We start from the raw sequence: 25444 nt of genomic DNA on the forward strand, positions 1-25444 counted from the left end.
CAGTCTAACAGAAAATATTAACTCTGTAGGAAAAGCTAACCACATTACCAATCTAATTCTAGCAAAAATTTCAAAGGAGAGAAATAATAAATCAGGGATTATATCTAACTATTACTTTCCATACATAAAATCCACTTTTCCCAAGCAAAACAGAACTTGAGGACAAATATCAACCATATAAATAATAAGCATAACCTTTAGCTGTTAAGGTTGCCAGCAACTTGAAGCCAAATGAGAAAGAAAAAAAGGGCACTTCAGTAATCATTCCTGCAAAATCAAACCTGATGGGAAGTTATATGTGTCCGTTGGTATATGTATTTGTTGTGTTTTGACCAAAATTAAGAAGTCTAATCACAAAGACAGAGATTAAGTTTTTGAAGGTTTAGGAGTGTAGAAATACACTCATCTTGTGCAAAAAGAAATTAAAATATTAGCTGAAGAGGAGGAAAAAGAAAGCCAATGTTTATAATAGAGTGCTGGAATTGGGAGGAAGGGAGGAAGGGAGGTATTCGTATTGGGATATGCAGTGTTATTCCTATTTCTTAATAGAACATATGAGCTTCAGGATTAGAGTCCAGGTCTACCCGCTTAGGGCCTCCTTAGAGCAGGATGCTCTGATTAGACTGGAGGTCTTCTCAGGGTTTCTCCTTCTGAGCTGATGACGTGTGTTGTTTCCCTCACAGCTGATTAGGTCTAACATGATGAGGAAGAGAGGCCACTCAGCTACCAAAATCCTAAATTAAGCCTTTTGGGGTATGCCGACCCTTATCCTAGGGCAAGACGTGGGCTTGAACTCAAGTCTCTCGCTTCCTTCAGGGAAAGATGCATTTCCAGAATTTCACTTCAAACACTTCTGTGCAGGCCTTACATTTCCTCTTTCATTGAGAGTTTTTGTTTGTTTTGCAGTATGTTTCTGTTGAATTTAAGGAAAATTAGTTTCATTCTATTGATTAAAATAATGACTGTTTCCCTAGTCTTTTCCAGCATGAGTACTTATTAACTCTGCAGAGTTTACTTGAAGTCAATTGGTCCAGTTGCACAAATGAGAGTAATGTGTGACTGAACTATACTTCAACCCCGGCAGCCATAACCTCACAGTTCTTCAGATTTTGCTTGTAATAGGCCCTACAGATAAAACAGAATTATTAGCAGGTGCTTTATTTAACACAGGGGCTGAATAGCGTTTTGCTGTCACCTATGAGAAAATGGGGTTCAAGAGCTTTCTAATGGGGCAGCTGCACCCAGCAGCAGCACAGCTCCCTGCTCTTGCACCCTGCTACACACTGCTGACTTGCCTGCTGTGGCTTGTCCGACAGTTGGCTGAATCAGTGCTTCTCATTAGACCAGCAAAAAGAGTGAGTAATTTTCTGTCAGATTAGTGAGCTGAATAAGCATACTGCGAGGTTAGAGGTGCACCAGAGCTTGTACAAGGGAGAGGGCAAGAAGAGTGGAAGAGGGAGCAGGTAGTTTGGGACCATCTCTTTCACGATCACTGTGTGGTTGCATTGGTTCAGCTCCATCATCTTCCTGTGCCTGTATTACGACCTCCTAATTGCTTTATATTTCAAAGATCTGTAATTTAACTTCTGATCAGGAATCTAGTGGTAACAGAGATGAAAGCAATGGGCTGATCTTATAATGAGGAACCTGCAGATAACCATGCCATTTATAATAGCCCAGTGCACTATTCACCTTCTCTCTCTTAAGCCACTCATTCCCATTCACCCCTGGAGATTTCTCTCCTCTCAGTTGTGCTGACTCAACTCTTTATGTGGCTGTGCTATAAACTGGATCTATGAAATGCTCTTTTTTTTGGAAAAAAAAAAAGAAAGTCTTAAGATAAAAACATACTGTTTCACCGGTTTGACTTATAATCAGGGCACAAAAACTGCTGAATTCTAATAAATAACTGGCAGGTCTCAAAGGGAGGCAGGAATGCGTGGCAACTTGTCGGGAGAGGGAGGAAGACATCTTACATCCTGATGGAACAGGAGCATGAAAAAACTAAAGGCTTAGTTCTGGCATTAGTTAAAACTTTTGAACAGTGTAGACAGACAGCAGATTAGGCTGTTTTGGAAGGTTATAGAATCTTCTTTGCTAAAGATTTTCAGGAGAAAATAAGTCAAGAGCCTGTCACGACTTTCCTATGCATAGGTTATCTGAGGTTGCGAACTGGGGTGCTTTAGTCTTGTTTTCTACCAGTTAGTGAAGTGGTCTGCAATATTTGGTTATCTCTATATTCCTATTATTTTTTTCAAATTAACAAAAATGTTTATTTATGTAACTTATGAAGTAGCAAAAAATGTGCTACAATGTTCTATCACTTTATCGGTACTGTATTTCCATGAATATTTTTTTAGCAAAGTGATTACAAAGCCATAAATGAATACCTACTTCATCTTGAAGAAAAAGGAATCCAGAACATTTTGAACTTGAATTTCCACATTTATGCATACTTGGCTTGTGTCAATATCATTGGAGTTACACTGTAAAAACCTATTGCAATGGAGTGGGCAATATGATATTCACCGTAAGAAAAGGGAGCTTTACAGAAAAATATGGCTTCACCTACACTGTTAAATATGATACATTTATATCACATACAAATACAAATGGCTTTTCATTTCAGGTGTCTGGGGGCTGAATTTCAGGGTCTGAGTGCAGATAAGCAGTTCTTGAAAAATCAAGCTACTGTGGAAAGTCCCATATATCCATACCTAAACTACTCAAAATGACTGCGAGAGGTTAGCACAGAGTTAGCGGTTTCAGTGTTTCATCTAAGGAAGTTTGAGCTAATCTGGACATACACTCCACATTTTGCAGCTCTCATATAGGAGCTTATGAAGCACAGAAGAGTGCATTCTTTAAAAGGCTAATCCTTTTCTAGCTTGATTGTTTCTCTAGAGAGTAAATCTTTACATAACACTTTTTTTTTTTCTTTACAATATGACTTCTTTTTGCAAGTGAAAGATCTGGTTACTTGAGGTTCCTTTGAATTCTTAAGGAACAGTTTCAGGAGTGCTAGACATTTGAGAGTCATATTTGAATATCAAATCACTCAGAGCTGTAAAAATTGGACCTCTTACATATAACTAATAGATGCAATTTCATATCTTTCTGGCTACTAATGGTGTCAACATAAAAAAAGAAGCTGGGTATTACTGATAAATTATGTGATGAGACCACGTATGTATCTATAATTTACAGAGATTTTGTAACTATTATTTTAAATGTATAAATATTCTCTAGATTTTAGGTATGTGTAAAGCTGGGGCTTGTGCTACATTTGTTACACTGTTTATATCTTTCCCAAAAACACAGCCTTCCATTTGCAGTATCATATTCCTGTTTACTGAAAGAATTTGCACTAAATTAGAGACTGAAGGAATGAAACCCAGAAGCAAACGGATTCATAAAACCAAGAAAACACCCTGCAAATACCACTCTTGAGGTATGTGATGTTAAGAAAAAAAAAAGAAAAAGAATTAGCCATATTACAAGTGGGGCAGGATCATTGCCCCAGCCTTCTCTCATGTGCACAGCATTTCAAAAAGCCATAGCACATTATAAATTCGTGCCAAGGCTATCGAGCCATTCAAAAGGGTCCGTGGAGGGTTGATTGATTCTTTTTACGCCTTCTGCATAAGCATTAACTCTACAGTTATTAACCAGGTGATGGTCTGAAGTTTGCTTCAGTCACAGATAATGTAAAGTTTTCTAATACTTTCCACGATAAAAACCTTAATTTTATTTGTTTGTAAACTTCTCAAACTCGAGCGATAATGGTTTAAAGTGTTCATGCTAAATATCTGCCTTATACTGAAATATTTTGGTAAATTTCAGCCATTTCAGTGAAAGAAACTAGGCAAACAACAATGCTAAAAAATCCAGTGTGCACAATTCATTTTATAAATTCCAGAGTCTCTAACGTTTTAGGAGCAAGACCCTAAAACTTCATACAGATACGACCTTTGTGCCAAAGATGTCTTTTGCCTTTTCTTATGTCCAAAGCATGCATTTTTGTGGGGAGAAAAAGAAAAATCAATATCCATATACTTAGTAAATTAGATTTTCATAGCTGCATTTCTTTTTGAAGGTCCTGCTCTTGGTAGGCATGCACCAGCTCTGGGCTGCTGTGTGGCCCGTCCCCAGGGCAGATCTGAACACACGAACGGAGCACCGGGAGGCATCCTCCCTGGCAGCATGGCGCAGGCAGCTGCCTAATTCAAGTGACTAGGGCTGGGCATGCTGCACGCCTGTGCATGTGCTGATGCAGGCTTGCATGTAAAGCAGGAAGGCTGGGACGAGAGGAGGGAAACCGAGCAAACGATTTCGGCATAGGGCAGGAGGCTGTCAACAAAAAAGCCCAGCTGAAGGGTTAGGAGATGGGAACTGGTTTCAGATGTGGAGTCTGTCCACGGGACAGCAAGGATTGCCTGGGGCCCCAGCAGGCCTCAGAGATGTAACTTACTCAGCAGGAATACCTCCAAAGCCAAGGATGAAGCAGATGTGGTGCCGGCGGTATAAGAAGTAGAGAGATGGAAACAGGATAAAATGTTGGAATGGCCAAGACAAATTGAAAGCTGAGGAATCTAAGGGAAAGGAGAGAAAGGAGAAAGTGAGACATGAAAAAAAGTGAGAGAGGTGAAGAGATGGCTCAGGTGTTACTTATTTTCCTGCTACGAGATTTGCAGAAGCACTGACAATTATAGTTGCAGAAAATGATGGGTTCTGAGAATTTAAATGGCTGTAAAAGGCTGGCAAATGCGGCAATCCCCTCCCCCCCCATTCTTCAATATTTCAGAGTGGATTTCCAAAATCAGTGGACATTTTTAATCTCAATCTCTACACATACCATTCCCGTCTGTAAAATGGAACTAAGAATATACCCACATCTCACAGGACATTGCGGAGAAGATGCATTAATAAGTGTGAATCGATCGGACAAAACAGTAATGAGTATGTGAGTAGGAAAACAACATGAGGAAAAGCATAACACCATATTCAGAATAGGCACATGTAGTACACAATAAATACTGGATAAAGAGACAGACTAAACAGTGAGGAGAAAGGACTGTACTATGCAGTTTCTTATCACATGAAACTGTTGTGTGCACTGAAAGAGAGCAGGGAAAACAGGCTGCAATCATATGATCGCTTGCCTCAATACACTCTGGAGAACTGAATTAAGATGGCATAAACATCTTAATTCTGTCATTTCCCTGAATACCATTTCTCTGTGAAGAGGTGATGTGGATATGTGTGTGTGTTTCTGTACAATGTAATTGTATGTATGACTGTCTGAGCCAGTGTTTATATAAGTGTGTGGTAACTGAGATGTATATATTTCTATTCTCCTGATCAGACTTTAATGATAGGACAAATCACATGTCAGAACAGTATCTCCACAGAAATTGCCAGTCTGTCCTGATTAAATCCCTCTCCTTCATTTATAGAAAGACATTTCCAATATGCAGTGGTTCTCATGGACTCTCGTTATTAATCAACTTCATGCTACAATTCTAGCAGAGAGTGAAACCACCTAGCATCTAGGGATTAATTTTGAAGTTATTTTGGGATATGATACAAGGAATGGGGATTTGTTGTCTGCAACGTCCACCATACAAAGTGGCACAATCAAAATCTTAATTGGAAATCAAGTGATTGACTGTCGCTGTAGCTGAACTACAAGAATCTTAGATTGACATAAATGAGAAAATAAGTGGCCCCCAAATCAAGCTGATTTATTCATGGGTGATTAACTTGCAGCTTTTGAGCAGTTCAAGTGTGGCTCCCATACAGGGAGTATACAGTGTGACAGCAAGAAGACCGCTAGCATAATGAGAGGTCCCAGTTATGCGAAGAAACAAGCGAGGGCTGCTGAGGCCCTAAATCATGAGGACAACCTTGAAACCATCTACAAGTTAATTTCTGTCTATCATGCAGCTGAGTAGCAGTACCCATGATGAACCACTGTCTTCTTTAGCCTCTTAACTGCTTGGTTTATTCCCCTGAGCCTTCCATGAATTGACTGAACAACATTAACTTTATGGTAGAGAAGGGAGGTAGATTAAAAACTGCCTGCGGCTTCAGAAACAATTTTACTTTGAGGAACCTCCTCACACATCTTGCAGCTCAAAATACTTTGATCTCTCTACAAAGCAAAAAAGAGCTTCCTTTAAATTAAACATACCATTAAAAATGTCTCTAATATATATTTACAATTTGCTAAAATTCTAGTTATCTAATCCCTGACCTCTATTAAAAAATCTTCTATTTTGCATTTACAGAAAAAGTCATTGCTTTGAACAGGTTGTATTATTACTCCATTTTCACACATTTGCTTTGAGTCAGAAGTGGGAGACATTGGCTTAAAAGGACTCCAAAGGCTGATCCTAAAGATAGTCAGTATGTTCAGATCAAAATGAGTTTTTCCTAACTAATGTAGCCTGTCAAAAACCTCTCTATGAGTGACATCTTGGCTTTTTGTAAGACTAATATCACAATAATTAAAGGACATTTGTCTCCCCACATTGCCATTAGTATAAAATTGACTCGTATGGCTAAAAAACATATTAAGTATTTGGTTGAGCAAAAATAGCTGAGGGCAAAAGATACCAATGAACTCTCTGGACTGCTAAAAACATTCGTAAGAGATTAAAGGCTATGTTTTACCTTTAACTGTGCTCACAAAGTGTGCTGCAGTTAAATTCTATAGAACTTGAATTAAAAATGACGCTATTTAATTCTCACATAAGTTTTAAGTAGCTTATAGTTTTCTCCTTAAACTGACTGATTGTGAAGAGCATATGAGACTTCTGTATTTCCCAGGGAAAAAATTATGTTAAAAAGCAAACAAACAAGAACTTCTCATGACAGTATTTTAAGTATAAATGGAAACATAGTACTGGCTAAATTTTGATGAATAGTCCATTCATTACTATCAACAAACCGACTCTTCCACATTTTCCACACTTCCTTCCAGGAGAAAAGTCTACCACAACACAAAACACAAATGACAAATACTTGAGTAAATAAGGTTTATAGACTCTATAAATAGTTATTAAGAATATTACAATATAAATAGTTCCTACAGATATAACAGTATAAATTTATCCTTGATATGATTCCTTCAGCATCATGTGAACTATACCAATCCATAATCATTGACCAAGTACCCAAGCTGTGGTGACTAGCAAGCACAATGTTTTCATGCATATGAACTGAAAGGAGTAGAAAAAGATGACTAGCACAGAGTCCTCCCCCTCTCCAAGAAGTCCCCCTGCCAGTGCATCTGATTTTGTACAGGTTATTCAAAGGTGAGCATGACTTTAAAGGGCCAAAGCTGTACTGGTGTGTGGGTTTTCTGAGGTATGGAATATACATGAAAATACAGTAAGTCTTCAACATTATACATTCAATTTTAAATACATCTCAAGTATGAGTTAGAAATGCCAAGATCATGTAATCATCATAGTAGAAAATTATTTTCAGAGAGGTACAATGACTACGGGACCCTGAATTTATCCCACTGAAGACAGAGAATGTCTCTTTTTTTCAATTTGATAAATGTGAGAACTAAGATAAAGTATCTCATCTTCCAGAACAGCTGAGTAAATGTCATCTGGTGTAACAATATTGTTAGCTTATTCAGGCATCCTTCAGCCCAGGAAAAAAACAGTTAAGGGCAAGAGTCGTGAAAAGACATGGTGATTAAAGCTGATAAACCTTGGATAGAAATGAGGAAGAAAGGCACAGAAGGACAAATTCTTGCTGAAAGTAAACATCTGTCTCTGAAGAGACACGTTTCCTTTGAGCATTCTTTTCTACCATTGCAATTAAAATCAGCCTGCAGATAACTTTTTTCTGGAAACAAATGAACAAACAAACTCCCTAAAACTTGATGTTATGATAAAAAATCATTTTATAGTTATGTATATGTATCTTACCAATAGATATATGTCTATATATCCCTGTAAAACTTGTTTTACAGAAAATTTGAATAAAAATTTGGAATTCTCAGGATGCAACACATGAGTAAGACCTCGGGCAAAGGAGGACACAGCAGAGGAGTGTTCTCTTAGATCTCATCAATCAGATCTTTACTTCTTCCAGTAAAGAAAAAGTTACAAATATCCTATTACATACGAAGTTAACCCACAGGACTAAACATAACACTTTAGTACTAATCCACAGAAAAGTTCAGCCATTGCCCAAGGAAAAAATATCTGGAGCTAAATTCTGGTCTGCACAGTTTTTTGTACAGTTTTACACTGCCACAGCAGCTAGTACTTTAACTTTATATAGAGAGATTTATTGGTACAATAGCAGATAAGAACACTTAGTGGTAAAAAGTTGTTTAAGGCCACTGCTACTATAGGAGCACTTTGTGCTAGAATATGACAAGCAAAATACTGCTCTTGAGAAGACAACTTAAACCAGCAAAACTGTACTTCAGCCAGTATACTTTACTTCAGCACACCTTTCCTCTTCCCAAGATAAATAAGTTATCTTGGGAGCCTGGCTGTGCTTAACAGGTTTGGTGATAAGAGCTACACTGATAGAATTACACTAGTCACTCCTTTGTGGTGCAGAAATAGATCATTTTGATAAAATAGCTTTCTTTGCAGGTACAGCTTAAGCTAGTTCCTTGTGCGGAATAAAATATACTATCAAAATATTTTTTTTTCCAGTGTAACTGCTCTTGAACTAGCACTTCTGCCTTCATTACTGCATCACTTAGGGGTATTATATCTAGAGTGGCCAGCAATGTAACACCTTCAAATGAAGACTACTACTGGCCAAATTTTAATAACCTTGGCTTAATTGCTTCTGTATTTCTTTTTAGGTGCTTTTATTCCTATACCTGTGTCAACCAGAGTATGCACTGTCAGGCTTTTGGACGATACAGTCATGCTGTTAAAACCTGTGATGCAAATTTGGCCTTAGACTGGTGTGACTTACTCCTTTCCCATATGGGGTTGAACTGATACATGCCCATTTACATTGTGAGACTGTATAAATCATTAGTTGTACCAATGTAGCTTTTAGTGAGTACTAATGCACTAATCTTAATGTCTTGCCTGCAAGGCAGAATTGCACTGATTTAACTTAAATTGGATTTCTAACTAGCATAAAGCTTTAGCACACAAATGTAGTCCTATGAATCGACTGCTTTGATGTCCTTATAATCTTACTCTGAAGCATCCCCTGTACATGTCAAGAAGCTTACCCTCCGTACTGAAGGGTAACATATCAAATACTCACATTCATCATGAGATAATGGAGCATGTACAATGTACAGTTATCATGGGGTCGCTGATGCCTAGGAACATATTGTCACCTGGTTACTTGCTAATATGTCCAAGCTGATAGACATGGTAGACACCTGCATGGACATTCAAAAGGACCATATGTAAATACTTTGTATTTGCACAAGAAAGGTAAGTTATTTTACCTCAAGCTTTATGTTGCTGCTACCAATATTCAGTCTATACTATTTAATCCTAGATCTGTGTCTCCATATCAAAATGAAATTGCTTCTGTAGCTGCACTACAGACATATCCCTTAATCTTTAAGCATATGAACACATTAATTTGTGATGAGGGATGACATCCTCATTCTGAAGAGCTTGAAACTTTAGAGTCATGAAGCAACTTTTCAAAGTGGTAGGCACCCGCACTGCCCTGAATGAGGGCTAATAAGACATTTTTTGCATGAAGTTTTTGTGGAGTAGTCTGGATTATGCCTTGACCTCAATGCCTTTATCCATATGCCCATTGCCTTATATCAGTGCAAGGGTGATTTCATTCATAAGTCTGGTCCCAGCTAACCTATAAAATAAAATGACCTAAAAAAGGTTAAAATGAAACTAGTGTCCACAGACAGATTCTCACCTATTTAGTAAGGTCATTATAATTCACCTGTTCGGTTATACCTGCACAGCTTTCCTGTGTGGACAAGACTTGAGAAGGAAATGCAGGTGGTAGAAGGAGTTATTCTCTTTTTTATTGCTGTGTTCTCTTTTTGAAGAGATAAGTGGGAAGAAGGAATTTGCATTTTTATTTAAAGGAACAAAAACTGAATTTGCATTTTACTAAGAACTGCAGTTTTTTTCTCAATGCCTAATAAAATATTGATATTAAAATAAACAATGAAGGCACTGAACAAACAAAAATTTTAATTAGTGCTACTAAATGATGAATTCAATTTTCTTTTCATATTTAGAAACCTTTCAGATGCTGCCCACTGCTCATTTTGGATTCAGAAAAATTTAGTCTTTTAACTATTGCATCTAAAACAGGAACATAGTTTAAACAGCTGGAAATGAAAAATAAATAAATTAGTCCTCTGCTATCATAAGCCTAAGCTGCTAAGGTCATATCTGAGCTGCAAAGAGTGACCACAAAGAATATCAGCATGGAAAGGGAGTCTTGGTAGAAGGATGAGCAATAGGAAGAGGTGGCTCTGGGAAGGGCTTGGGAAGCTCTGTTGGAAAGGTTTTGGAGGACAGAAGAGGAGATGACAATATCTTCCTGGCCTCCTTCTCTTCTTCTGAAATGAATGATTGGTCTTCGTTGAAGGTGGCTGAATTTCTGTGTGATTACTGATTAGAGAAGTCTTTTAATGATGATGATATTTTGCTAAGCAGAATATAATAATAGACCTATTTCTCAGCTGTGTGTATTTAATTTGCAACTTCAGATTTTTTTAATTTTGAATTCCTTTTAGCTTTTCGGATTCCCACTATTTGTTTAATAATGACAAAGGGACGACATGAAGCCTTTCTGCTCTCCAGCTTCAGTAGGCTGACTTTCACCAAGTGTTTCACCATAATTCTTTGACTTGTGCTAAAGGAAGAATCTCATGGTTCCTTTCTCAATGCTAAGTAAGCCCAGCTCTGCCTTGCTTCCAAGAGCAAATAATACTGGGTATGTTCAACCCCTCAAGTCAGAGGGTCTTGATTTCAATTGAGCTTCTTGACTTTCCAGTATGGATTCCTCATTTACAGATCAGTAAGAGCAGGGGGACAGCTCTCTTCTCAAAAAAAGTGGATGCAACAGAGAGAGAGTGAATTCATAGAGGCCAACAGGGAACATGAAGCAGAAGTAGAGCAGGTTTAAATAATGGAACATGTAGTAGCTTCTGCTGGGGATTCCAGAATACTTCCACTCACCCATGGAAGTACTTCCCTTTAAATTAATAAACACCACTACAAAAATAAGGCATTTGCATCAATAAATAAACAAATAAAGCCAGTATTTTAAAGGCACATTACACACATTTAATGTCCCCTTAGAGCACGGACTGTACGCTTCATGTAATTGACTTACTGTACATGTGCAAGATTGAAGATAGATAGTGTCAGCCTTCTTGTTAGTGGTGATCCTCTTTAGAAAACTACTGAAGATTGTAATATACTTAATAATGCAGAAAGGTCTACTTCTCAAGAGTGTTAAAAGCCCTGTACCAAAATTCAATCTCTGATCACAAGTTAGAAAGTCTGAGTTACGTATTTTAGCAAAGCAGAAAAAATCTTCTCATTTACTTGAGACCAAGTATATTAGGAGTCCCAGAATTCTGTCCACATGCAGATTTTCAAACACTAACTTTTTCTGTACCTTAATTCTTGTTTGCCAAAACTGACACACATCAAGAAATTTATTCTTAAAGGTCTATGCTCAGGACTTCATAAAGATAGGATTCTCATGGATATTTGAAGCTGGACATGCAGAAGACATCTGAGTTATTATTCAGGTGTTGCTTTTCAGAAAACTTGGGCTTCTGTCAGTAGTCTTTACATTCTGAATGTGAGAACAAATTACAGATGCTTGACATATTTGTTTAGGACAAATGTTCTTTTGCACACGTAGCAGACTATCAATTTGTATTGATCTATGACTCAATTTGTGGCCTTTTTTTATTGTCTGTACCCTGTGTTCTTAAGGAACAACACTTGTCAGTGTGCCTAAAAGAAAGGAAATAACAGAGAGGGTATTATTTGTCTTTTCTATTGTAAAACCTGTGTGCTTAGTAGTAATTTGCTGATCCAATAAAAAGATACATTAACTATCAAATCTGCTATTTGAGAGGGACATCACAACTGTAAATATTTTCTCCAGTAACACTGACAAATGATCCCCTAACTGGAAATTACTTCTTTATCTCTTATTCATTGCTGGATAATGATACAAGTAATACTGAAAATTTACAGATAAAACACTCATTTTCCTTGCAATGATATATGCACCTGAAGCGACATCAGATAATCTAAAAGCTTGATTAAATTTTGATAGTTTGCAGGGTACCAAACTGGGCAGGAAAACATGAAAGGATCATGTTACACACAGCTTGAAAAAATATCCACAAAAGATGAAGAATAAAAAGATTAAAAACAAAGAAGGAAAAAAAAAGTTGAAAAGAGTAGAATAACCAATAAAAGAAGTGGAGGATAGGATGAAAACACTCTTCTTTGAGCCCTGTAAAAATTAGCTTCAAATAAAAGGAATATATATGTACAGTGATCATGTTCAATGTGAAAGATCTGCAGTTTTTACCTTTCTTATGTCACTTTTTGATTTGAACCTTCCCTGTCCTCTTTTGTGTTTCCTTTTCTGTGTACCTTATAATGTTTGTAACTTGCTTATGTCCTTGATCACTGCATGCAAGGTCAACTAGTAGCACTGTATCCTCCCAAATCCTCCCACTCTCTGCTTCCCCAGGCTCTGAGAACATTCTTTATAAATGGGATGTACTATCTGAATATCTTTACCAAACAGAGGATTATGCAGAGCGCCAAGTAAGCTCTACAGAGCTCTGAACTCCAACAATATGCTGAGAGTGGAAGTGCATGACATTTTTGTATTCAGAGTTTCTACAGACATCATATAAGTCAATATCTGTAGAAAGGCCAAATAAAGGAGCTACATGAAAAGATTTTGTAATTCTGTAAAGTAATTCAAAAAGCTGTTGATAAGCAGACTGGAAGTCAGTTAAAAAAATATAGAGACAAAGGCTTACTTTTTGCAGAATTAATGAAGTTAATAAAGAGCTTTCCATTGCATGACATCTTAGTGTAAAGTTAAAGAGGTCCCACTGTACAACAGTAGGCCTAGCAGTGGATGGCATCTCAATTGCAAGCAAGACTATTAGGAATAAACACAGATTTCATGGTAAATCTGATTTTTTATATTATCCTTAATGCTGTTAAACTTACGAGTAGAAAACTAGGAAACTAAATTCAACTCCCAGGGTGCGCTTTTTTTTTTTTTCCTTTTTTTTTTTTTTTTTTAAGAGCAACCAGTGTAGGGTGACTGACCTCTCCTCATCACTTCAGATGCTAGTACGACCTCAGAAATGAAGGAAGCCTGCTAATTTCAGCGTTCTGGGTTTGCTAAGAAATTTGTGCAGAAAATCACTTCCTACATGCTATTCCATGAAAATCTCACAACAGAGCTGGTGTCTGGGGAGAAGTACTCCCCTAAGCATTATAAAAGCATATGCCTTGAATACATATTTCAGGGAAAGAAAAATGTACTGAGTATGTAACAGCACAAGTCAGACATGACTAGCCAGACGTCTTGGAGACTGAAGAGGGAAAAAAAAGACCTTATAAAAACAATTTGCTAATTAGGTAATTTCTGTTATTCACTGAGACCTTTGACATACAAGATTTTATCCAAGATATCACAAAAGATGGCTCAATGAATCAGTTACTTTTAATAAAAACTGATTATCCACCAGTTAAAATGTCTGAAAGAGTTCTTTGGAAGAGCACTCACTGCTCCAGACACCAAGAGGCCCAGGGCAGGATGCTGTGGTCAGGAAATGCTGCTGACCCAGTGAAGTGTGGGGGCTTTGACTTCCAGCAGGTAAAGCAGAGCTGTGCTCCCTTCCATACAGTTTCAAAATCTTTTAACAAAGAGGATGCAACTGAGCCTAACAGTACTGAAATCAACATCATCTCATGCTGCAGTGAGACAGTACTTCACCCTATCTTTTCCAAATTCTAGTCTTGAAAGATGCTGAACACCAATAGCTCTTACAAACTTTCAGAAGAACAGCAGTGCCGGAGAACCTTTGAAAAAGCCCATCCTTGGCCAGTCAATGATCTACCTATCCAAACTATAAAGAGAAAGAATGAAGCTTTTGACACATTTTGGAACACACTTTGACATTTATGGATGAAAATGTGCTGTATTGTTTATACTATTATTTCTTCTGCAAAAAGAAACGCGTCTAAATGGGATCAGAGCCAGGAAAATGCACAGGGAGACAAGAAGATAAAACTCCTTCCTCCAAATACATGTAATCATCCCTCTCTCTTCCTTTAACACTGTGTAAGCATTTATATATCATCATAGAAAGGTTCTGGAAAGGGCAGAAAGAAAGCCAGAGCACTGTCTATACTTGAAGGGACTTCTTGATACAGCTGTGTATTGCTAGAGCAGATGAAAACATAGCTTCTTGGCACACTTATGCCAGCAAAACTTTGAAGTATGGTCTGGAACTTGCAGCAGTAGCTACTCCTGGCACTCTGTGCAGGCCTTCTCAGGATACATGAAGCCTCATGCCCACCTGTGAAGCAACACCCCTGTGATAAAGGGATCTTGGTGAACAACATTTTAATTCCAAATAATGTATACCTAAAGCATTCCAGTTATAATCTGTGGAATTTTAGTAGAGATTAATCCAGGCTCTTTATTTGTTTATCAGTTTGTGAATTTCTGAGTACATTATGACTGATTTAAAGCCTGACCTTTTCTTCCTTACCCTCTAAAATGCCTATTGACATTAATAAGAATTTTGGATATGCAAGAATGCAGGATTGGGTCCATAATACTCAGTCATAATTGAAATATTAAAAGGTTATTCCAGATACGCAGTGCTCTTAACTGCAAAATTATATAACTAGAAGTACTTGGAAAGCATTCTGATTGTAGCAAATTTACTACTTGCAGCCAGTGATTTATTTCATGTCCTAATGCGCTAAAAGGTCAGTAGCCTAAATTTATCTCGGTGCTTTTCAACAGGTTATGGCTTCTACAGTGTGTTCATACATCAGCTACCGTCGGATACTAATGTTCAGTCTAATCTCCAAATTCTTCAAGTTAATGGGAATTCCTTTAGATCTGAACTTTGCCTTTTTTCTCCTGTTTTAATCTGCACATAAAATCACCTTGCAGCAAGATGTTATATTCTCACTTTTTGCCTTGTTTTGAGCTGCTACTAACAGCTTTTAATTTGGAAAGACTGTCTCTGAGTTTACTGCGCCTGACTGGTTTCAGCTCAATTGTTTCCCTAGCCAACAGAGCATTTCATTTCTCCTGAAGGTCACCGCAAGCTGCCAAGGCTTTGAAAACACACCAGCTTTTCATTCATGCTGCAATCTAATGTTGCAGTATCATGAAGATAAATGGAAACAGGCATGTGTGTATGACTTTTGCTATCAACTATTACCAAATTTATTATAATACAAAATAAATTAGGCCATCAGTGAATGAGTAACTGGCAATAACTGACCCTCTTCGACAGCATCCCTTTCGTGAAGTCACTAGAAATTAATCCTTTCATTACAGTAGCTTGCCTGAGTGCTGATAATTTGTATAAACTACACCATCATGTCATCAGCTTGTGGAAGTGACTCTTCCAACTGTACGTGGCACAACTAGTTGCAACAAATTGGTGATGCAGTAAGCTGCACGGGTCCAAGCTCTCCCATGAAAAGAACACAGTGGCCATCTGTTGGAGGAGGGAGGCCATTAACTGTTTTAAGGGCCTGGAAGTGGTCCAGTATCGTTCATTCTGCCATAGAAACAAAATGACCCATTCTAATCAACAATATGCATTTTAAAACTGTCATCATGTGGCTCCAATTCTTGTGTTGTTTGGAATCAGTATATACAGTGCTGACTCACACTGCTAAAACACAAACTCCTGTGATGTGTTTTCAAGATGAACTGTTTTCAAGTTTCTGTGCCCTCAGGTTTACAGGATTCATTTAATCAGAGAAAATACTTAAGCTTAAGACTCAAATTCTAATTAAAAATATGAAAATAAAGACTGCCAAAAGAGACTTAGTTTCTTGACAGCCCTGCTGAACATTTCTCTTAAGTAGTAAAATACACTCTGGTGAATCACAACCATAGGACTAAAAAATCTGTAAGAATCTACAAGAATATTCATATTAAAGAAACTATGTTAGGTAAGACAGACAAATTTTGGAGCTCAAATGGTTAAATTAATTTTATTTAAAAGACAAAACAAATAAAATGTTTATTTCCTGAACCTTACAACTTTACAGTTGAATATCCTATTGAAATTTGGGAATTCTGACTGAATTTAGAGATTTTTAAGGAGCTCTTGGACCTCCTGTGGCAGTAATGGGAAACTCTTTAACTAGATATGAGAATATCATAATGTAGATACAATAACGTGCAAGTTTCCTCAGAAAAGCCTGCCAAAAGACATTAAACAGGCTTATCAACACTTCTGCTGTTTTGCAAATAATTCCTAGGTCTGTGATAGTCTTGCAATACAGATTAATATTTGCTACAAAGTTCATTAAGTTAATTCTATTTGTGATTTCTAAGTGCAAATCTCCAGTAGTGAATAACTAACTTATTGCATCAGTCCAAAACGGAAAATTTTGACTGATATTTAGTAACACTTGCTTACAAGGTAAAGAATGGAGGCTTGTTTCACACATTTTTCTTGTATTCTTTCTACATGTAAAACTCTACCTATTTACTGGAGCAAGCTCCCATGTCTGAGCAGTGGTACTAATGTATTTATAAAGCAGATATTTAAGAGAAAAGAAATAGCCTTTTATGGAGATTCTATCAAAGTAATGATATTAGAGACTTGTTACTTGCTGTAAAGATCTAACTAAATAATTCACCAATGGAACTGATCTAGTCCTTATCCAAGAGTTAAAGCAACTCTCTTGTCTGGCTAACGTTCTGAAATGAAAAAGGAAGCCAATTTACATATAATCACATCATCCTCCAAGTATGAAGAAAATTAGCTCCGGTATACCATGTCCAGCAAAACAACTCTAGATTATCCTTTTAGCAGTTTCCACAGAAGTGTGTGGATTTTTGTTTGCTTGTTTGGTTGGTTGGTTAAGCACACAGGCAGAAAGGTGATTTTCTGTCTCCTGCCCTTCTAACAGAATGAGCAAAGACTGAAGATCTTGAATCTGCAAGATCTTTTTGGTCACTGCCACTAAAATCCTGCCTTAAATGAAACCTAAGCAAAGGGAGAGATTTTGAAGTCATGCTGCCTCAGGCAGGAGGATCTTCTGTGGAGTTGTTTTACAAGTGTTTGTTGGAGGAGAAATTATCTGAACAACACTGTCTTACCTAACCTGTATGGCTAGGATGCATGCAGTGGATGTACTGCTAAAGTACCTGTGCATTTTGAACTCACTGTTGGGCTAATTCTGAAATATTCTGTATTTCATACAATTATATGTGCTGGGATAGTAACTGCAAAATAAGCCATGATAGTATTTTACAAGATATTTTGCTCTCATTTTGGATAACCTGAATTGCTGTCCAAGCACAAATCCAGAAGTGGTAACAAAATATGCCTTTTTTCAACAACCTCACTGTCATGTAAAAATGAATGAAAGGAGGAGAATGGAGAGACAGTGATATCGCCAACTGTTTTATTTCTTTGTGTGCAATAGCTGGAATGGGCAATCGCTCACTGATATATGCAGATCTTCTCAGAAAAGAAGTGCACCAGTCTTAAGTAGTCTCATACTAGAAGTTTGAATATCACTGTGGACATTTGATTGCCATCAAAAGAAGAAGAGCAAATATTACAATCAAAACAAACTTAGCACCAGTATAGTTCCGAGTTCAGCTTAATTAGTGCCTAATCTGTGCTGTTAAGGTGTTTCAGTCCCACTTCTATAATTGTATCAATGTATCTCTCTCAAAAAAAGAGTGATACAAGCAAATATCTAGTTAGCTGGGATTCCCAGCTAAGTGATTACTTAGGGTAGCAAGTAAGGTCAGATATCAAACTCGTAGAATGCTTTCTCTCTTCTTGATGACTGTAGACCAGCCCTTCTGTGGCTCAAGTTAGCCTTTGCTTAATACACCTCAAAATGACTGGCTACATGTGGGGCTGACTCTTCTTCATACACTTATTTTATATATGTATTAACAGTACTGCCATGTCATGTTTACTAAATGCTAAACAAATGACACAGAACTGATGCACGACTCAGCTATGATGCATAGTGGAGAAAGAGTTACCTGCTGGGCTCTGTAAAGAACCTGTCTCTTTTTGCCGCTTCTTCAAATTTTGCCCCTGCTGCAAAGCCAACAGAGCAGTTCATACAACTGTTCCCTAATCTGCTACTGATAGAAGCAGCTGGCTTAGTTCAGATTATCAGTTTTAGCTGTTTAAGTAGCCTATCTCATTTTGCCCTGGAAGCTCTCTAAGGAGCTGTCACCTCCCTTGTTGGAGCTGGGGATGATGGCGGGGTAGTGACAGACATGGAGCAGCCAGTGCTGCAGAGCTCATAGCTGCCTTAGGAAGGACCCAGTTGCCAGTTCAATTCTCTGTGGCCTAAAGCTTCCATATACTGCTGTAGCACTACAGGGATAATATAAAAAGGGAAAATAATAAAAAAAAATTGTTCTGGTTGTTATGGACTGAAAAATTCCAAGCTCCTATATGAACTTTGCCTCATGCTACCTTTTATTCACCACAGAAATGCTCAGTGAGATTGAAGAAAAATGAGGAAGCTGTCTCCTCTTGTGATTTGTTCTCATTAGAGTTTGGTCTCCTGGCTAATTAAAGAGCCCCAGGTGCCAGACAGAATGCTGTTTGCAATACTTATCTTGTTTTGGTCAGTTCCTCAGCTCTTCTAGCCGACAGCAACACAGCAGACACCTGTTTGTATTGCTGTTCTACAGTGTAACAAAATTAGAGGCAATTAAACCTTCCAGTTGAATCAGCATAAGTGTCATGGCATATCTCTAGTTCCTGCCATTTTCACTGACTACAGAAATCTTCAACATATGCAGGAACTTGTTCCTCTGTTTCAATCCTGGCTTGTAACAGTGATAGTGTGGATTACACTGTTTGACCTAAATGACACAACACTTGACAATTAGCAATAATCTAACATAACAATAGCATAGCAAATGTGTTTCTTCTCATATGCTGCTGGATATGAAAAAGTTAATGCAAAAAATGTAAGGTGAAAGAACAGGGGCAGTAAGATGTGAGGAATCTCTGGGATAATATATGTAATATTATGCTGATTATGTATTAGAGTTCCCCCAGATGGATTTTGCAATATTTAGTAAGAAGAGCAAACACTATTAAGGGCTTGGCAGAATATGAGATTTTTCTGCACACCTCTCATTAAAAAAAAAGAAAAAAAATATTAGATGTAACTAAATGATATTTCAGCAGGCAGGACCCTGTTGATTTTTTACAAGGCTACACTTTCATCACACTGAGTTTGCACTCCATCTTTTGTTATGGTCCACAAAAAGATTAGTAATTTCATATTGAAATGCATGCATCCCAGAGAAATTACAGGTCAGCTGGAACAGTGTCATGTTTCTATTCTGCAGAACCACATCCACTGCTCTAACTCTAGTCTAGATCATTTGTATAGATTTAATGTAGAGAGCAGTCAAATGGTCATGCTAGAGTAATTGAGGAGACAGTATAATCTGATGGAAGAGTGAGTCCAAACAGCTGTGAGCAGGCTGAGAGCAGTGTTGATTTAAACAAGATTTGCTCCTGGCAGAAAAGTTTGAGTAACCACAGCCTTACTGTGCTTGTCTATTTTGTTATAGGCAGCTTGTAGGTAAGTTATAACTGGGGAGGTAGTTCTACCAGCAGAGCTATTTTTCATACAGACAGAGTAAAGCCAGCCATCGAGGCAACTTTACACAGGAAACCGTTATAACCACATCTACAACAGGGCCTTATTTTGGCACAGGGTACAAATCAGGATCACCCTTTCAGCACAGCAGCACAGCTTTGCCACAGTTGGAACAGCAGAAGAAGAGGCTTGATGAGATACAAAATGTTCCTCTCTAAGGACCTGTCTGAACACAGATGTTCTTACTTACAACAGTATAGGTCACCGATATAACTCCTCAGATGAACGCTCTCATACTGGAGATGCTAACCTTAATGGTTTAAGTTTCAAGTTTGTCCTGTTTTTTTGTATTTTCAATTCCCCCCCCCCAAAAAAAATAATTTTAAACTATCAAAATGAGAGAATTTATAAAGTGGACTTGCAGCAGCAGATTTATAGCATTTTAAAACCCCATCCTTGCTTACACTGGTGTACTTTCCCTAAGCTGATAAAGACCATAAGGCTTAGCAACCTCACTGTATTCTGACATGAGTGAGAGCTGATAGACTCAGAAAAAGCATGTGAAATGCAGTGCTGGTGACCTATCTCCTGTCCAGCTCACACAGTAGCATGCACCTTCCTCTCTTAATGCTATGAAGAACTTCTGTGAATGTTGCAGAAGGTCACAAAATGAGGTATTGCCTAGATACCATAAATGTCTTAAATATACAACTACTACTGTATGCTGGAATGAAATACCCTCAAGAATTAAACAAGGCAGTTTCCTGATAAGTAACTGGTCTTCTCCCACCCACTGAAAAGGAAGAGGTAAAGGCTTCATATAACATATGTCTTAATACATTCAGGTCATACATAGTGACAAAACACAATATGCCAGAAATTATTAAGTAATTTCATACTGTTAGGCAGAAATGAAGAAGGGAAGTCATAAAATTTTGGCACATGTTCAGCTAGACAGCGCATCTTTATTGAATAAAATATACATATGTGATAAGTGACCACTCAAGAAACCAGTATAAATTAGCTGTATAGCAGAAAAGGTCTTCAACAGAAGGTCAAATGAACTTGTCCGAAGACTACATGGGGATATTTTTAAGAAAAAGGGTTGCTCATTGGAAGTGACTCATAAGATTACCAAAGAGCAAGAATCTGAGGGCTGATTTTTCTGAAGAGCAGGAGGACTTCTAGATTTACAAGGGGTTGTTGATACAGCCATGCAGTACTACTACTATTTGCCATTGCAAATCCTACCGACGGAGATAGAGCAATAGCAAAGCAGTCCCTTTCCTGGAACAGAATAAGCTGTACCCGCAAAATGGCTTTTTTGCTGTTTTAAAAGCATTTATACAGCCAAGAAGTTGCTATCATACTTACGTCAGTAAGGATGGTGAAAAAAATCTCACCCCTCCCTGACCCAGCTACGTCAGCAAACTGTTTTAAGGGAAAACCTGGTCTAAGTAAAAAAAACTGTCAGGGACTTTCTTTTCTTTTCCTTTTTTTTTTTTTTTTTTCCATTTTAAGATCTGCTTTAGTAAGAGTCACTGAAAATGTTTTTATCCTTGTTGTATTACATTTTGTTTGTAAAATATCATTATAAATTATACTTTGGATTTCAAGCAATTCCTACAACTATTCTTCTGCTTCATCCTGTCACTCTTTTTCTCCCTTTTTCCCACCTCCTTTGTAACAGTGTGCTATCTTTGAAGGTACGGTTCATTTCTGGGAAAAGATACAAATAAGAATGTTTTACCTTGCATGAGAAAAGAGGAATACATTCTCAAGTTAAGGTGTACATGATAAAAATGACTTGTATGCCAACTCTGTATAGAAGTGGATGTCATATTAATTAACTCCAATCTAATTTTTTAAAAGTAGACACTATAATAAGGAGGTTACATTTGATCTAGTCCCACTAGGCTTTCTCTGTAGTTAGTGAAGAGAAATAGGTACTTCTATGGCATGTTTTGTCTCTTTCTAAAGTAGACATCTGAAACAGGTCAAATGAATCATATCCTAAAAATGTCTCTTTCGTTCTTTTGACTATAAAGGACTGTAGATGTTTAAATTTAGGTGAGATGAATCCCAACCCTACTATCTATAACCATCACAAGATAAAAGACAACAATGAACAGAAAGACAGACTTGTTCATAAAGAGTGAGAAGGTAATCTGAGCAAACTTCATAAATCAATCTGTGAGAAGAAAGCCTCAGTGAATAACCTAAGAACTGAGGAGGACAACATCTTTTTCAGTCAAAGTACCTGCAACATAATGCTCACCCACGAATGGAGGAAGTCAGGTAGAAAGATAAGCTCTGCTCACTGACCAACCATGTTTATAAAGCCTTTGGTTCAGCCTGATAGATTTCTCACACTTTTGCATACCACGTGTGATCAATGTTCTAAATTTCAGAAAACAGTCTATGTGCAAAAATGTATTGATTTTGCAGAAAAAAATTGGAAAACACAAAGAGGGAAAATTTATCACACATTAAGTCTTTGCCATCTATTTACTTAAGAAGTAACAAACACCTTTACAATTATCTGCAGCTGAAAGAATGGGGCTCTTGACATAAATTAATGCCTTGCAGCAAAACAATGCTTCCCCTTTGCTTCTATACATCTTCCCAATAGATTTATTTAGGCTGACATACTGAATGAAATACTTTTCAGAGAGGAAGGAAAAAAATACCGAAAACAGGAGTGAGAAGGAAGAAGCTGCCACAGAGTCATAGCAGAGAGGAGAAAACTGGGGTTGAGGTAGAAATTGCTTCTGCCATGGAATTGAGAAGGACCGGGAACACAGCAAGGCTGTCAATGGGGACCCAAAGCCCCAGGCCCATAAGGAGAATGATGAATCTTCATACAAGGGAAGCAGGAGGACAGAAACACGTGTGGTAGAGGGAAACTGGGAATAGAAAAGGGGACAAAATATACAGTGTGAGTGGTATTAAGGAAGCACATCGTACAGTGAAGTGAAAAGCAGAGGCCTGGTGTGAGAAGAATGGAGAAGCAAAGTGTGATAAATGCCTCTAGCAAAAACAAAGCAAAGAAAAAAAAATCATGAGTGGTCCCTGAAATAAAAGGGTAAAGGGAAGTCAGTATACAGGACTCTTACAGGGTAGGAATGAGATATGGAGAAATCTGTTGTGGAAGTACTTTACAAACCAGTAGAGTTTGACAAATGCACACACTTTTGTCTTGCCCCAAAGCTTCCATAGGATACACTTACTGTAAGTCTTTAAAGGGATATCAAGAGGCTCATTTGACTTTAAATTTGTCCTTGCAAATCATTAAACAACACCATGTAGTTAAACATCATGTATTTCTTTGGAAGACTGGTGACAGTGCAAGCAGTTAGCTATTTTATTCTCAGGACAGTTAACAGGTGTTTTTTTAAGAGGATCTATGAGGGTCTGATAAAATCACACCTGACTATCACCAACCTTAATTGCAGTGTTCTTTGAACAGCTAATGGTGTTGTTCAAATGGACACAAAATATGATGGTCCAACTTATACAGAGTAGAAGTTCAGCTAATTTAGTTTAAGGATTACTAAATTTCTCAGGAAAATGTATTCAGCTTTTGTTGGAAAAAAGCCTCACTTTTATTATTACAAGTTGCTCATCATGGACCTGATTCCCAGTGGAAATCTTACCATTAACTTCAGTGAGGAACAGGATAACACTTGGTGCATGTTCTTTTGTTTAGTATTATCTAGCTCTTTGCACTTACTTAACTTATGTTGTGTAAATAAGTATTTTATAATCACTTGAAAACACAAACTGCAGCACATACAAGTTAAACTAGGGATATATTCCAAAAATGGAAGAATTACTTAATAGAAATCCATGTTTTTTTATCTTCTAGTGACTTCCACATCATATATGAACATTTTACAAGGGCTTTGTTTGTCATTGTTTCTAAGTATCAGCCAAACAAACTCATCCCAGCTCTGAAAGCCAAGCTGTGCTCTTTCTTTTTCACACATCATCACCAGTAATAAAGATTTTGAAGGCAAAGTTAAACCCCAAGAAAATGCTGGGCCACCCCACTGTCTTTAAATTAGGCCTGCAATGGAATTGCATAGGTGTAATTGACTGGAACTTAAGTAAACGATTCTGCTAGTAATGAAAAAATAGATAGCTCACTTAGTATTACCTATGTTGGCCTACAGAACTACCAGAATTAAGATGAACCCAGATTTTAATTATTCTACTAAAATATACCAGCATAATGGAATACATGCATGCAAAGTTTTCTTTAATTTTAAGGCTTCTTTATTGGACTACAACCGTTGAATTTATTTATGTAAAACCACACTTAAGTATTCTCTATAAAATTCTCATTTTCCACATATAATACACACATACATATGTCCATGATTTGTAATAAGTCAATCCATGGTGACTTTGCCATTGTTTCGGGTAATTCTTGTGATATACAGGAATTAACAATTAGTTTTAAGCAGTAAGTTTGTATGAGTCTAAATTATTATTTTTTGCAGAAACTGCCCTCAGATAAACCAATAAAGAAAAACAACTCACACTCTTCCACCAACTCAGTGCTAGAAAAAAAATTAATATACTACTTCTTTCTCACAGAAAGGAGAAAAAGCACAGCTTTCTGGAACTGTACAAAAAATTACACTACATCAGATAGAATTATTGAGAACGTCAGTGCTGAACAGCTTAAGCTATAGTTAAAAAAAAAAAGTATATGTTTCTGGCTAAATGTCGCTGCATATTAAACACTGTGAGGCATGTGTGAAGAAGCCACAGTCCAAGACAATGGGAGCATTCTGGATTTCCAGATAGGAAAGGACAGAAGACGCAAAGCATTAGGAGACAGAAAACTATAATCTCTTTGACAGACATGGCTTCTACATGGCACTAGGGATGAGGGCATGACAGAAAGCAAGGAACCCTGCAGAGTTCATATAACTTCACTTTCAAAGTCACTGAACCCATACATCTCCCATTCGTCCTAATGGAGTAATACCACTGCAAGTGAAGCCATAGGTCTGGGATAACTCCTGATTCCTTGCTTTAAAAAACCGCCCATGGCCTGGTTTCCCAGTCTCTCCCTCTAGGAATGAATGCCTAGGCCATCTCTCCCTAAATTAGCATCTTTGTGGCCTTCAGGAAATCCAAAGGCATAATGACCCTGAAGTGTAATTTAAAAAGTAAAATTTTATAACCTGTTGCTAAGGCAGTTATGTACTTCAGAATACTTCCTTGCTGAATGTTTCAGTAGGTACACAGCAGTGCTAACTAAAGAAAACAGAGAAAAGAAAGGGAGATGACACAGAGACATTATATTCCAAAGGGCCTTGCAAGGCAGAAGAGTTTGAGATGTTTTTCTTCCTGGCTCCAAAGTAGTTTTTCCCAATTAGGATCTTCAGTTTTGCATTACATACCTTATTACAGCTTCTCCTAATAAAGTATTATGTTTCTGAGCCCTCCAAAGTCGCTAGGAAACACTAAACGAAAACGTTACAATGCTCACTTTATAAAATGAACCATTCAGCCATGTACAATTTATTGCATAATGGTGGAGGAAGCATTCATTAACCTGTTGATAA

The 25444-nt window shown here is 37.5% G+C and overlaps 1 protein-coding gene across 4 annotated transcripts in view; it reads right to left on the reverse strand.

Annotated features, from left to right (window-relative positions):
- The window catches only part of HS3ST5 (heparan sulfate-glucosamine 3-sulfotransferase 5), a 194196-nt gene that overhangs the window by 141211 nt on the left and 27541 nt on the right, over nucleotides 1-25444 (reverse strand). The window contains exon 1 of one of the 4 annotated variants that reach the window (XM_064508896.1): nucleotides 4472-4581. The exons of the other annotated variants lie outside the window; for them this stretch is intronic. The gene's annotated coding sequence lies outside the window, so the exon portion shown is untranslated. Of the gene's footprint in view, nucleotides 1-4471; nucleotides 4582-25444 lie in introns of those variants that run through there. 4 annotated transcript variants of the gene reach the window in all.

The sequence above is a fragment of the Dromaius novaehollandiae genome, chromosome 3, assembly GCF_036370855.1.
Source record: "Dromaius novaehollandiae isolate bDroNov1 chromosome 3, bDroNov1.hap1, whole genome shotgun sequence".
NCBI lineage: Eukaryota > Metazoa > Chordata > Aves > Casuariiformes > Dromaiidae > Dromaius > Dromaius novaehollandiae.